We start from the raw sequence: 12,777 nt of genomic DNA, 5'->3' as shown, positions 1-12,777 counted from the left end.
ACTTTCTGCAGGGGTCTCTCTGATAGGTGTGTCCCTGCTCGCTCACCTGCTCTCTGACGGCTCCTTCTCTGATGACAGTCTCTTCCAATATTACTATAACCCCTTTCACCTGGATTTCCCTGGTGGCTCAGATGGTAAAGCATCTGCGTACAATGCAGCAGTCCAGGGTTTGATCCCTGGATCGGGAAGATCCCCTGGAGAAGGAAATGGCAGCCCACTCCAATACCCTTGCCTGGAGAATCCCATGGGTGAGGGAGCCTGGTAGGCTACAGTCCATGGGGTTGCACAGAGTTGGACACGACTAAGCGACTTCACTTTTACTTTCTTTCACTTTCACCTAAGGCTTCCCACATGGTGCAGTGGTAAAGAATCTGCCTGCCATTGCAGAAGAGGCAAGGGACATAGGTTTGATCCCTGGGTGGGGAAGATCCCCTGGAGGAAGAAATGGCAACCCACTCCAATATTCTTGCCTGGAAAATTCCATGGACAGAGGCCTGGCGGGCTACAGTCCTTGGGGTTGCAAACAGTGAGAACCTAGGGGCAGATAATTCACAAACCAGATCGCAGCCCTGGGCTCCAGGCACTCATTTGGTAACTCCCTGGATGTTTTGGGGGGTGGATTTCTTATTTGTTTGTTTGTTTTATTTGGCTGTACCTGGTCTTAGTTGTGGCATGCAGGAACTTTAGTTGCAGCATTCAAACTCTTAGTTTAAAAAATATCTTGGGTCCACTAGTAGTGTAACCTTAATCATCATTGAAAGTGAAAGTCTCTCAATAGTCTCTGACTCTATGTGACCCATGGACTATACAGTCCACGGAATTCTCTAGGCCAGAATACTGGAGTACTGGAGTAGGTAGCCTTTCCCTTCTGCAGGGGATCTTCCCAAACCACGGATTAGAACCCAGGTCTCTCCCCTTGCAGGCAGATTCTTTACCAGTTGAGCCACAAGGGAAGCCCAAGAATACTGGAATGAGTAGCCTATCCCTTCTTCAGAGGATCTTCCCGACCCAGGAATCAAACCAGAGCCTCCTGCATTACAGGTAGTTTCTTTACCAACATTGGCAGAAGACAAAACTCATCCCCATCCCCTGTAGGTCTGGGGGCCTTGCTCAAAGTAGCCCTCCATGAAGCACAATATTTCTTTGGTGTTTCACGTTTGATCTTGCAAATTTGTGCAAGGTTTTCATTCCATTTGATAACGCATGTTTGTTTTAGCATAAAAATATTTTATTTATTTTTCTTGGCCACGAAGCTTGTAGGATCTCAGTTCCCCAGCCAGGGATTGAACTCACACCCTCAGCAGTGAAAGTACAGAGTCCTAAACATGGGACCACCAGGGAATTCCCAACTACTTTATATTCTTTACTAGTTAAAATTTCCCTAGGGAGTTCTCTGGTGGCCTCATGGTTAGGATTCTGGGCTTTCACCCCAGGGCCTGGGTTCAATCCCTGATTCAGGAACTGAGATCCTGCAAGTCTCAAGAGGCAGCCGAAAAACAAGAAAACAAAAAAATTTCCCCCAAAACTTTCAAGTAAAGCTGTCACTCCAGTAACTCATCATTTAACCCAGCCCACCAATGTGTACATCCTTGAGGCACCCCAGTCATGGAAGGGTGGACTTAACATAAGTCAACCTGAGCAACTTACTCTTCTAAATCTATTTCCTACTCTGTAAAATGGGAAGATAATTTTTAGTGGATGTTCTTATGAGGGATAAATGAGGTCCACTGTGAAAGCATTGATAAATAACAGGTAGTGTCATCATTGTCTGTTCTGTTTCCTCTGCTGCAGAGTTTCCCAACCATGGTCATTACATATGGGTGTATTGCAATTGGGTTACAGGTGAAATACAACATAAAGATCCCATGGCTCTTGGGCCTGCCAGCTAGAACAGCCTGTGGATACACGCAACCCACGGGGAGAGCTCCCCTTGGGATAATCCAAGCAAAGCAGAGTGTGACATCCTGCCTAGCAATCACCACAAGTAGGCAGAAGGTCAGCAGTATTTGCTGCTTGCCATATGCTACCACTTGGACATCAACTTCAGAGGCCAGAGCAGCACAGTGCATTGCTGCACATTACAGACAAGGGTCCAGGTCCCTGCTAGAGGAAGTGAGTTCCAGGGGCCAAGTAGGAGGAGCTGCAACCCAAAGTGGTCAGGGATGGAGGGGCAAGGAGACTGGTGGGAGGACTCCAGCCAGAGCAGCTCGAGAGGGCTGACCCAAATCTGTCTTCACATGGTATCAAATGTTTCTGTCCATTTTGGGCTGGTGTCCAAGCAGTGTCCAAGCTAACTTCAGGGTGGCTGCTTTAACAATTCTTATAGGCAAGGGCTGGTGGCTCAGACAGTAAATAATCTGCCTGCAGTGCAGGAGACCCGAATTTGATCTCTGGGTTAGAAAGATCCCCTGGAAGGGAATGGCAACCCACTTCAGTATTCTTGGCTGAAAAATCCCATGGACAGAGGAGCCTGGTGGGCTACAGTCCATGGGGTCGCAGAGTTGAGCACAACTGACTAAGCACACATAGGCAAGGTTAACGTGAAAAATACTTAACATCTGGGATGGCACAGACATCACCAATCAGAACAGATGCCAGCTAACCATTAACAGTGAATACTAATACATACTAGGTGGGTATCAACCCTGAAGGAATGTGCTTTAAAACAAAGCTGTGTCATTATTTTTAATATTTATTTATTTGTCTGAGCCAGGCTGTAGATGCGGCAGGCTGGATCTTTAGTTCCTGTACATGGGATCTAATTCTCTGACCAAGGATCAAACCGGGCCCCCTGTAACCAGCCCCCACTGAACCACCAGGGAAATCCCATGTGTCATTATTTGTAAATGTTTGACATGAAACAGTTTGATTGGATTCGAGATACACTAATGGAATCACAAGAAATTTCAATTGACAATTTTAACGAAAGAAAATAAGACATTTCTTTAACTATTCTAACTTTTATACATTTTTTAATGTTGAAATTTCATTTTAAATTTTATTATTTATTTGAGTAATTAGTCATGGCTGTCAAGAACTTAAAGACATCCTTCTGGAAAAGTTCTGGTCATTATTGCAAGTAGCTATTTTAAGCTTAAAACCTGATACTGAAAAGTTACATTCATGGGTGGGGGGTGGGAAGGCGGCTCAAGAGGGAGGGGATATATGTATACATATAACAAGCCTCTTGATGAAAGTGAAAGAGGAGAGTGAAAAAGCTGGCTTAAAGCTCAACATTCAGAAAACTAAGATCATGGTATCTGGTCCTATCACTTCATGGGCAATAGATGGGGAAACAGTGGAAACTGCCAGGCTTTTATTTTGAGGGGCTCCAAAATCACTGCAGATGGTGACTGCAGCCATGAAATTAAAAGATGCTTACTCCTTGGAAGGAAAGTTATGACCAACCTAGATAGCATATCCAAAAGCAGAGACATTACTTTGCCAACAAAGGTCCATCTAGTCAAGGCTGTGGTTTTTCCAGTGGTCATGTATGGATGTGAGAGTTGGACTGTGAAGAAAGCTGAGTGCCAAAGAATTGATGCTTTTGAACTGTGGTGTTGGAGAAGACTCTTGAGAGTCCCTTGGACTGCAAGGAGATCCAACCAGTCCATTCTAAAGGAGATCGGTCCTGGTGTTCATTGGAAGGACTGATGCTGAGGCTGAAACTCCAATACTTTGGCCACCTCATGCGAAGAGTTGACTCATTGGAAAAGACCCTGATGCTGGGAGGGATTGGGGGGCAGCAGGAGAAGAGGACAACAGAGATGAAATGGCTGGAATGCATCACCGACTCGATGGACATGAGTTTGCGTAAACTCCGGGGGTTGATGATGGACAGGGAGGCCTAGCGTGCTGATTCCTGAGGTCGCAAAGAGTTGGACACGACTGAGCGACTGAACTGAACTGAACTGATAGCTGATTCACACTGCTGTACAGCAGAAGCCAACAGAATATTGTAAAGCAATTATCTTCCAATTAAAAATAAATTTTAAAAATAATAAAAATAGTTACATCCAAAAGAAAATTTTAAAATAAAATAAGAGAAAAAATAGTTACATTCACAGAAGAAAGTGAAATTTTGGAATGTATTTTATTTGGGAACTTTATATCAGCTCAGCATTTAATGCTGTCCCTAATAATTTTATTTTTCAAATCCTAATTATACAGTATGTATTTTTGTTGTTGTTGTTGTTCAGTCTCTAAGTTGTGTCTGACTGTTTGCAACCCCATGAACTGCAGCACAACAGGCTTCCCTGTCCTTCATTGCCTCTTGGAGTTTGCTCAAATTCATGTCCATTGAATCGGTGATGCCATCCAACCATCTCATCCTCTGTCACCTCCTTCTCCTCCTGCCCTCAATCTTTCCCAGCATTAGGGTCTTTTCCAATGAGTTGGCTCTTCACAGCAGGTGGCCAAAGTATTGGAGCTTCAGCTTCAGTCCTTCTGATGAATATTCAGAATTGTTTTCTTCTAGGAATGACTGGTTTGATCTCCAAAAAATATAATTTTTTTTTTTTTACCAAATCCCATATAGATACCCCTGAATCCCTCCTCCACTTACCTCCCCTTTACGTCAGTGGAACATACAAATTGTGTAATTTTCTTTTTTTTTTTTAATTTTTATTTTGGAGTATATTTGATGAACAATGTTGTGTTAGTTTTAAGTGTACAGCAAAGTGATACAGTTATACATATACATGTATCTATTCTTTTTCAAATGCTTTTCCCATTTTGGTTGTTAAAATTGTATAATTTTCTATGTAGGCCATGACAGGAAAAAGATTCCAAAGCACTGTTCTAGTAAATTATAAGTTCTGATGTCTCCTTCTTCCTTTTGGCTGGCCTCCAAGGGCAGCGCTTTGTAAAAAACCCAGTAATATAATGTATGTTTGGCTTGCTGAGTGACTGACTGAATGACTGAACAGATCTTCTGGAAGCCATAGAAAGCAGCTCTGAGGTGATTAATATTTCAGTCAAAAAACAATCACGGCAGCCAAAGCACGTAAGAAAAACATCATGTACGTTTGAGCGGCCTGCGTGCATTTCCTTTGGCCTAGCAAATGATGCAAGGGTTACACAGAAGTCAACATTGACCTTTCTGTGCTTGTGGAGGCTCAGCGATGACCTGCAGCAACTCCAGCTTCCTGGAGACACCTGGCTGGAGCTTTCTGGGACACTCCACTCACCTTGTTACATCATCAGTATTCATCTTGACCTTCCTTGTCCTCTGCCTCTAAAGAAAAACACAGATAATTTTGAAAATGTTCAGAATGCTTTTAATAACATTTGTCCAAATCTCCACTCTTCCCTTTATTTTACCTATATCATTACACACAACAATGCTTCATGGAATACTTTACAAACTCACAATGGAGTTTCCTCCGTTGTTGGAATACAGAAAAGAGTATCTACTGTTTGAACATGAGATTGGTTGTTCTGTCTCTCTATTCAGCTTCTTGAATGGAAGCTTGATTAATCCGACCACTTTTATCCAGATGTCAAGTAAAGTGGCCCCTCTCTGTCTTTTTAGTCCAAAATGAGGCTCCTAAGGCAAGAGAAAGGGGAGGCAAAGATATATATCTGTTATACAGTTTCAAAGTCAAGCCAGGAGAGGGCACAGCAAACTTCCGCTTAATCATTTAACGAAGAGGAGGAGAATTCAGGAAATGGACAGAGCTCTCATTCAGAACTCAATCAGGTAACACATGGTTTAAGTCATTTAGTCAAGCAGGTTTCCTCTGGACACCTCAACAATTTGATAATACAACAGACTATCTTAATATAATCTTCAGGCCGTTTGATTTACTATTGGAGTATAACTGTTTTACAATGTTCTGTTAGTTTCTGCTGTAAAACAAAATGAATCATATAATATGGCTGATTATATATATATATCCCCTCTCCCCCGAGCTTCCCTCCCAGCCCCAGCCCCCAGCCCACCCCTCTAGGTCATCAGAGATCACTGAGCTGAGCTCCCCGTGCTATAGAGCCAGCTTCCTGTGCTTGGACGCTCAGTCGTTCAATCACGTCTGACTCTTTGCGTCCACATGGACTGTGGCCCACCAGGCTCCTCTGTCTGTGGGATTTTCCAGGCAAGAATACTGGAGTGGGTTGCCATTTCCTCCTCTAGGGGTTCTTCCTGACCCAGGGATAGAACCATGTCTCCTCCATTGGCAGGCGTATTCTTTACCACTGAGCCACTTGGGAAGTTCATTCAGCCACTTCTCACTAGCTATTTTACACACGGTAGTGTATATATGTCAAAGATACATTCCCAATGCACCATTTGATTTCTGTCTTAAAGAAAAAGTTTAGATTTTTCCAAAGCCCCAGCCAGTCTCCAGTGCATTTTCAGATGGCATTCTTCTTTGCTTAAGGAAGTCAGCTGATTCTGAATAGCTCCTCTTCATCTGCAGAGTGGGGACTGTAAAACCTAACTAACCTTTTCAGACTTCCTGATGATGACGTAGATCTAAAAGTATATCATCAACCTGGTCCTTAGAGAGAAAGGCATTAAACAAATGCAGGGGCTGATTATTAATTAAACTATATACTCTGGGTATATAGATCTGACTCAAGTTATCAGTGAGGCTGCTGCTGCTGCTGCTGCTGCTAAGTCACTTCAGTCGTATCCAACTCTGTGCGACCCCATAGACGGCAGCCCACTAGGCTCCTCTGTTTCTGGGATTCTCCAGGCAAGAATACTGGAGTGGGTTGCCATTTCCTTCTCCAATGCATGAAAGTGAAAAGAGTAAGTGAAATCGCTCAGTCGTGCCCGACTCTTAGCAACCACCTGGACTGCAGCCTACCAGGCTCCTCTGTCCATGAGATTTTCCAGGCAAGAGTACTGGAGTGGGGTGCCATTGCCTTCTCCAATTAGTGAGGCTAAACACTCAATAATTGATGGCTAAAGGGAATTCCAGAAAAACATCTACTTCTGCTTCATTGACTACTCTAAGCCTTTGACTGTATGGAGCACGACAAACTGTGGGAAATATTTAAAGAGATGGGAATACCAGACCACTTAATTTGCCTCCTGAGAAACCTGTATGCATCTCAAGAAGCAACACTTAGAACCAGTCATGGAACAACTGAGTGGTTCAGGATTAGGAAAGGAGTAGGACAAGACTGTATATTGTCACCCTGCTTATTTAACTTCTGTGCAGAGTACATCATACAAAATGTCTTGGCTGGATGACTCACAAACTGAAATCAAGATTGCCTGGAGAAATATAAAAAACCTCAGATATGCAGATGACACCACCTTTATGGCAGAAAGCAAAGAGGAACTAAAGAGCCTCTTGATGAGGGTGAAAGAGGAGAGTGAAAAAGCTGGCTTAAAACTCAACATTCAAAAAACAAAGACCATGACATCCAGTCCCATCACTTCATGGCAAGTGAGTGAGGTGAGTGAAAGTCGCTCAGCTGTGTCCCTCTTTGTGACCCCATGGACTGTAGCCTACCAGGCTCCCCTGTTCATGGGATTCTCCAGGCAAGAATACTGGAATGGGTGACTGTTTCCTTCTCCAGGGGATCTTCCCAACCCAGGGATCAAACCCAGGTCTCCCACATTGGAGGCAGATTCTTTACTAGCTGAGCCACCAGGGAAGCTCAAGAATACTAGAGTGGGTAGCCTATCCCTTCTCCAAGGGAACTTCCAGACCCAGGAATTGAACTGAGGTATCATGCATTGCAGGCAGATGCTTTACCAGCTGAGCTACCCAGGAAGCTCATGGCAAATAGAAGGGAAAAAAGTGGAAACAGTGATAGATTTTATTTTGGGGGGCTCCAAAATCACTGTGGATGGTGACTGCAGCCATGAAATTAAAAGATGCTTGCTCCTTGGAAGGAAAGCTGTGACAGTGTATTAAAAAGCAGAGACATCACTTTGCCAACAAAAAGCTATAGTTTTTCCAGTAGTCATGTATGGATATGAGAGTTGGACCATAGAGAAGGCTAAGAGCCAAAGAACTGATGCTTTTTTTTTTTTTATGCTTTTGAACTGTGGTGCTGGAGAAGACTCTTGAGAGTCCCTTGGACTGCAAGGAGATCAAGCCAGTCAATCCTAAAGGAAATCAACTATGAATATTCATTGGAAGGACTGATGCTGAAGTTTAACCTCCAATCCTTTGGCCACCTGATGTGAAGAACCAACTCATTGGAAAAGACCCTGATGCTGGGAAAGATTGAAGGCAGGAGGAGACAGGGACGACAAAGGATGAGATGGTGGGATGGCATCACTGATGTGATGGACGTGAGTTTGAGTAGGCTCTGGGAGATAATGAAGGACAAGGGAAACCTGGCGTGGTGTATTCTATGGTGTCACAAAGAGTTGGACATGACTTAGGGGCTGAACAACAACCAAAGGGACTATAGCTTAAAATTGAGGTTCTAAAGTGACACAGACCTCTAGGACACATGGGAAAATGCTGTTTAGACAAATGTATGAACCAACTCATGCCAGGTAACTCAGACCAGGAGAACATCCTCATATATGTTTGGAGGATAAAAATCAATGCTTGAAGTACAGATGAGATCTCATACAAATAAAGCATGTATGATACAAAATCAGTGTTATAATAAAGTTTTCTGTTTCATGATGACTTGCTTTTACATCCTAATTTCCTTCTGAATTCAACATGTGCTATATTTTATCTCACGTGTCCTTCCAATTATTCTATAAAATAAATAAGATATATTACTTTATATTTGATAAGGAAAGCGGAGTGGTAAGTCAGTGATATCACTGTATATTACAAAGCAACTTCCTCCCTAGGATCCCAAATTAGAGATGATCTTACATGTCAAAGGTTTCAGTCAGAGTAGTTGGGAGGGAGGGTGTTTCATCATTTATTGGATAGCTCAGAGGATAAAAGGATTCCCCTGTATTGACATATTCCCATAGCTTGGAATGGGACTTGTTTCAGAGCTCCACTTTTGACACTTCAGATCCAGACTCCAAATATTCACTTCATTACTTAAACCTGGTTTCTGGAACAATGTGTGTGTGTGTTAGTCGTTCAGTCGTGTCTGACTCTTTGTGACCCAATGGACTGTAGCCTGCCACACTCCTCTGTCCATGGGATTTTCCAGCCAAGGATACTGGAATGGGTTGCAACTAACACACACGCTCACACATACATATAGCTGTTTCACTTTCTGTACAGTAGAAACTAACACAACACTTGTAAAGCAACTGGACTCAAATAAAAATTTTTTAAAAATAAAAATAGTGTCTCTCTCCTCCTTTCAAACAATAGAAAAAAATTTAATGCCAATTACTCCTCTCTTCTGGAACAATAGCCAGTAGCTAATAATCTGTCCTAGGGAATTCCCTGTCCAGTGGTTAAGACTTGGTGCTTTCACTGCTGTCCTGGGTTTGATCCCTGGTTGGGGAACTAAGATGCCACAAGCCTTGTGTGTAGCATCTCTCCCCTCCCCCACCCCCCAAAAACTTGTCCTAGCCTGGAGTTCAAAAAATAGAACAAGAATTAGAATCAGGGTTTCTGATTTCTAATCTTACAGCCTGTCCACTGCCTTGTGGATGAGTCAAATGTTTTTTCTTTTGCCCTTTACTTGATTTTCTAATGAAAAAAATTCAATCTTCCTTTTAAAATCTTTTTTCTTAATACAAAAGTAATACATGTGTATGGTACAAAATGAAAGTCCACTATAGTCTACCCCTACCCAATCAAGGTTGCCTTTCAGTGCATATTAGGCTTTTGAAACTATCAAAACGATTCAGCTTATATAAAGTAGTTGGGAACTTCCTTTTTTAACTTTAAAATGTCTTGGAAATCTTCAACATAAGTTTTTTTTTTTAATTTTTTTATTTAGGTGTAGTTTATGTGCCAAAAAATTCATCTATCTTTAAGTGTATAAATCAATGATTTATTCTATAAACTTGTGCAAACCATACCACCACAACCCAGTTCTAGAACACTTTCATCACCCTCAAAACTTCTCTTATGCCTGTTAATAAGCTTTTTAAAGGGCACATTTTTGCAGATAATTACAATCATAAATAACAAGTCCCAGAAATTTCCATTTTGCCTAGCTTTCATTTGCTACTGGCAGCCAAGAAGAAAATTGCAAAAGCCCATCAACAAATGTTGGAAGAATACACCATAAGCTGATCAACAGCTGTTTGCTCAAAATAGTTTATTCATCCACTCCAGGTTTTACTGAGTGTCAGCCAAGTGCCAGGCTATTGGTTAAGTCTGTAGGAATATAAAAAGAAGAGAATAGTTGTCCTTTCCTGGAATCAACTGGATGTGAGTTCAACATTATGCAAGTTAAGAATTTCAATATTTAGTGGGTTTGAGTGATAAAAGTGATAAAATTAGGGTGATATTTGGACTTACGTTTCCAGAAATCAGGATGGAGAAACAGGGACCAGACTGAGACCAGCTATAACAACCAAAAGAGAAACAAACTATGAAGCAATGGCTTTTTTTAATACACTGGACATCAGACCACAAAGGACAGTACTCCCCAAAAAAGGAACAAATGAGGTAAGCCCTGATACTGCCCCAGCACTGCCTGAGTTTCCAGGCTACAGCACAGCAAAGGAAAACTGAGGCAGAGCTCAGAGAAGTCCTGAGTCAGGCATACAGACCTGAGTCTAGGGATTGTATGGGACAGAGTAACAGAGAAGGGGGAGCAGTTCAGAGAGAGAGAGAACCCCAGAGATTTCTTCCAGTGTTCACCCAGATACTGCTTCGTACCTGTGCGTTAAGAAAATTACCCAAGTCTGGGAAAAGAACCACTTGAAAGGATTGGAGGGAAAGGTGCCTGACCCTGATGGGAACAGTGCCCATTCCCACTAACCACATTAGAAAAAATCATAATTGTGGAAATTCCCTGGTTTCCCAGTGGTTAGGACTTGGGGCCTTCTCCGCCGGATCCTGGGTTTGATCCCTGATTGGGGAGCTAAGATCCTACAAGTTGCACGGCACTGCCAGAAAACTAAAAGAAAAAAAATCGTAATTTATAGATCACTGGAGGTCTTGCCTCAGGGGAAAAATCAGGCCCAGAGTTAACACTGCTGTGTGCCCGCCTAACAGATCTTAAAAGCAAAACCCAAAAGAATCAACCTATTTCTAAAATAACTACACCCCAGAACAAAGTTCAAGTTGTATAGGAATACAAAACTATCCAGCACTGGGAAGTCCCTGGCTGGCAGTCCAGTGGTTAGGATACTGCTCTTGCACTGCAGGGGACGTCGGCTGGATCCTTGGCTGGGGAACTAAGATTGGTTCAGCTTTTTTCCCATAAGATCTTACGAAACGAACTTTCTGGCCAACTCAATGTATCTAGCACTGAACTAGGTAAAACGTACAATATCTAGCATCCCATAAAGAAGTATCAAGTATTCAGGGACAGGAGAATGTGATCTATAATGAGGAGACAATCAGTAAAAACTCAGAGATGACACAGATGTTAGAATTAGCAGCAAAGACATTAAAGTTGTTATTAGAGCTGTATTCCATATGTTCAAAATGGTAAGTATGAGTAGAGTCATGAGATATATAAAAAGATTATAATTGAACTTTTAGAGATGAAAAATTTACAGGGGAGGAATAAGTATCTCCTTTATTTTGGATAATTTATATATGCAATATAAAATGCAAAAACTTTTCTGTCTCCCTTTCCTAACAAATATGTCATGGTAGTAATCTATATTGAGTGTACAATCAACCAAAAAAATCACTTCCTTTATTTTTCATCCATGAACTCAGACTTCCCTTATTTGGTGCATCTAACTGCTTGAAACTTAACGATGGAGTCTATATTTCATCTTGTTCATTTCAGTTCATCATTCTAACCTGTCTCGGTCTCTGTGAAACTTCTTCCTGTCAGCTGACTCAGTGCAATCTCCTCATTCTGTGTCAGCTAAACATTTAATAAGCTTGCTCTTCTTGACTTCATCCATGTTGCCAATAAAACTCTTCAATAAGACAGAGTACTTTAGCACAATCTGGAGAGATCTCCTCTGGGTAAACAAGGTACTTTAGTCTTCATGCTTTGGGAAACTACGATTCTGAGATTAAGATCACACTGAACAGGATTAATGGTGATTAAACATTGCCACCCAAAAAAAATTATTAAACTTGAAAACAAGTTTGATGAAATAAAGAAAAAAATTTTTTAAAAGAACAGAACATCATTAAGCTATGGGACAAATTGCAGTAGCCTAATACATGTGTACTTGGGAGACCTCAAAGGAGAGACATGGTCAGAGAAGTATATGAAGAAAGACTGGTCAAAAATTTTCCAGCTCAATAAACCCCAAGCACAGAAAACGTTACCAAAACCACAGCAACAAAACCTGAGTCAAAGAACCTACTTGGGACATTCAAATCTTTCATTAGTGACAATATAATGATTTTCATTAATTTTCACACATATGAAGCCCCATCAGTTCTATAAACCATTGTGCTGCGTTCCTTTTATCTAACTGTTCCTCTACCATTTAAAATTTCTTTACTTTTAACTGAAGCATAGATTGGCTAGTCTTCTGCTTAGTGTCTCTGTTCAGAACTGCAGGTGTGCTCTAATTTGATGAAGGTTTTAACATAAACAAAGGACTGAGAATGCTTGGTCAGTCAATGGGACGTCCTTGCATGCCAGAAGAAATTTCACCTTCTGTATTTAAAAGTCTTTTTAACAACGAAAAGTTTGAGAGTCGTAAGCCCTTTCTCAAATATTTTAAATCCTTGGAAGGTCAAACTAAGAAAATACCTGAAACGAGTACTGAATGGAGATTCTACG

Source organism: Capra hircus, chromosome 16 (assembly GCF_001704415.2).
Source record: "Capra hircus breed San Clemente chromosome 16, ASM170441v1, whole genome shotgun sequence".
NCBI lineage: Eukaryota > Metazoa > Chordata > Mammalia > Artiodactyla > Bovidae > Capra > Capra hircus.
The sequence above is the reverse complement of the archived record's forward strand: the minus strand, read 5'-3'. Positions refer to the sequence as shown.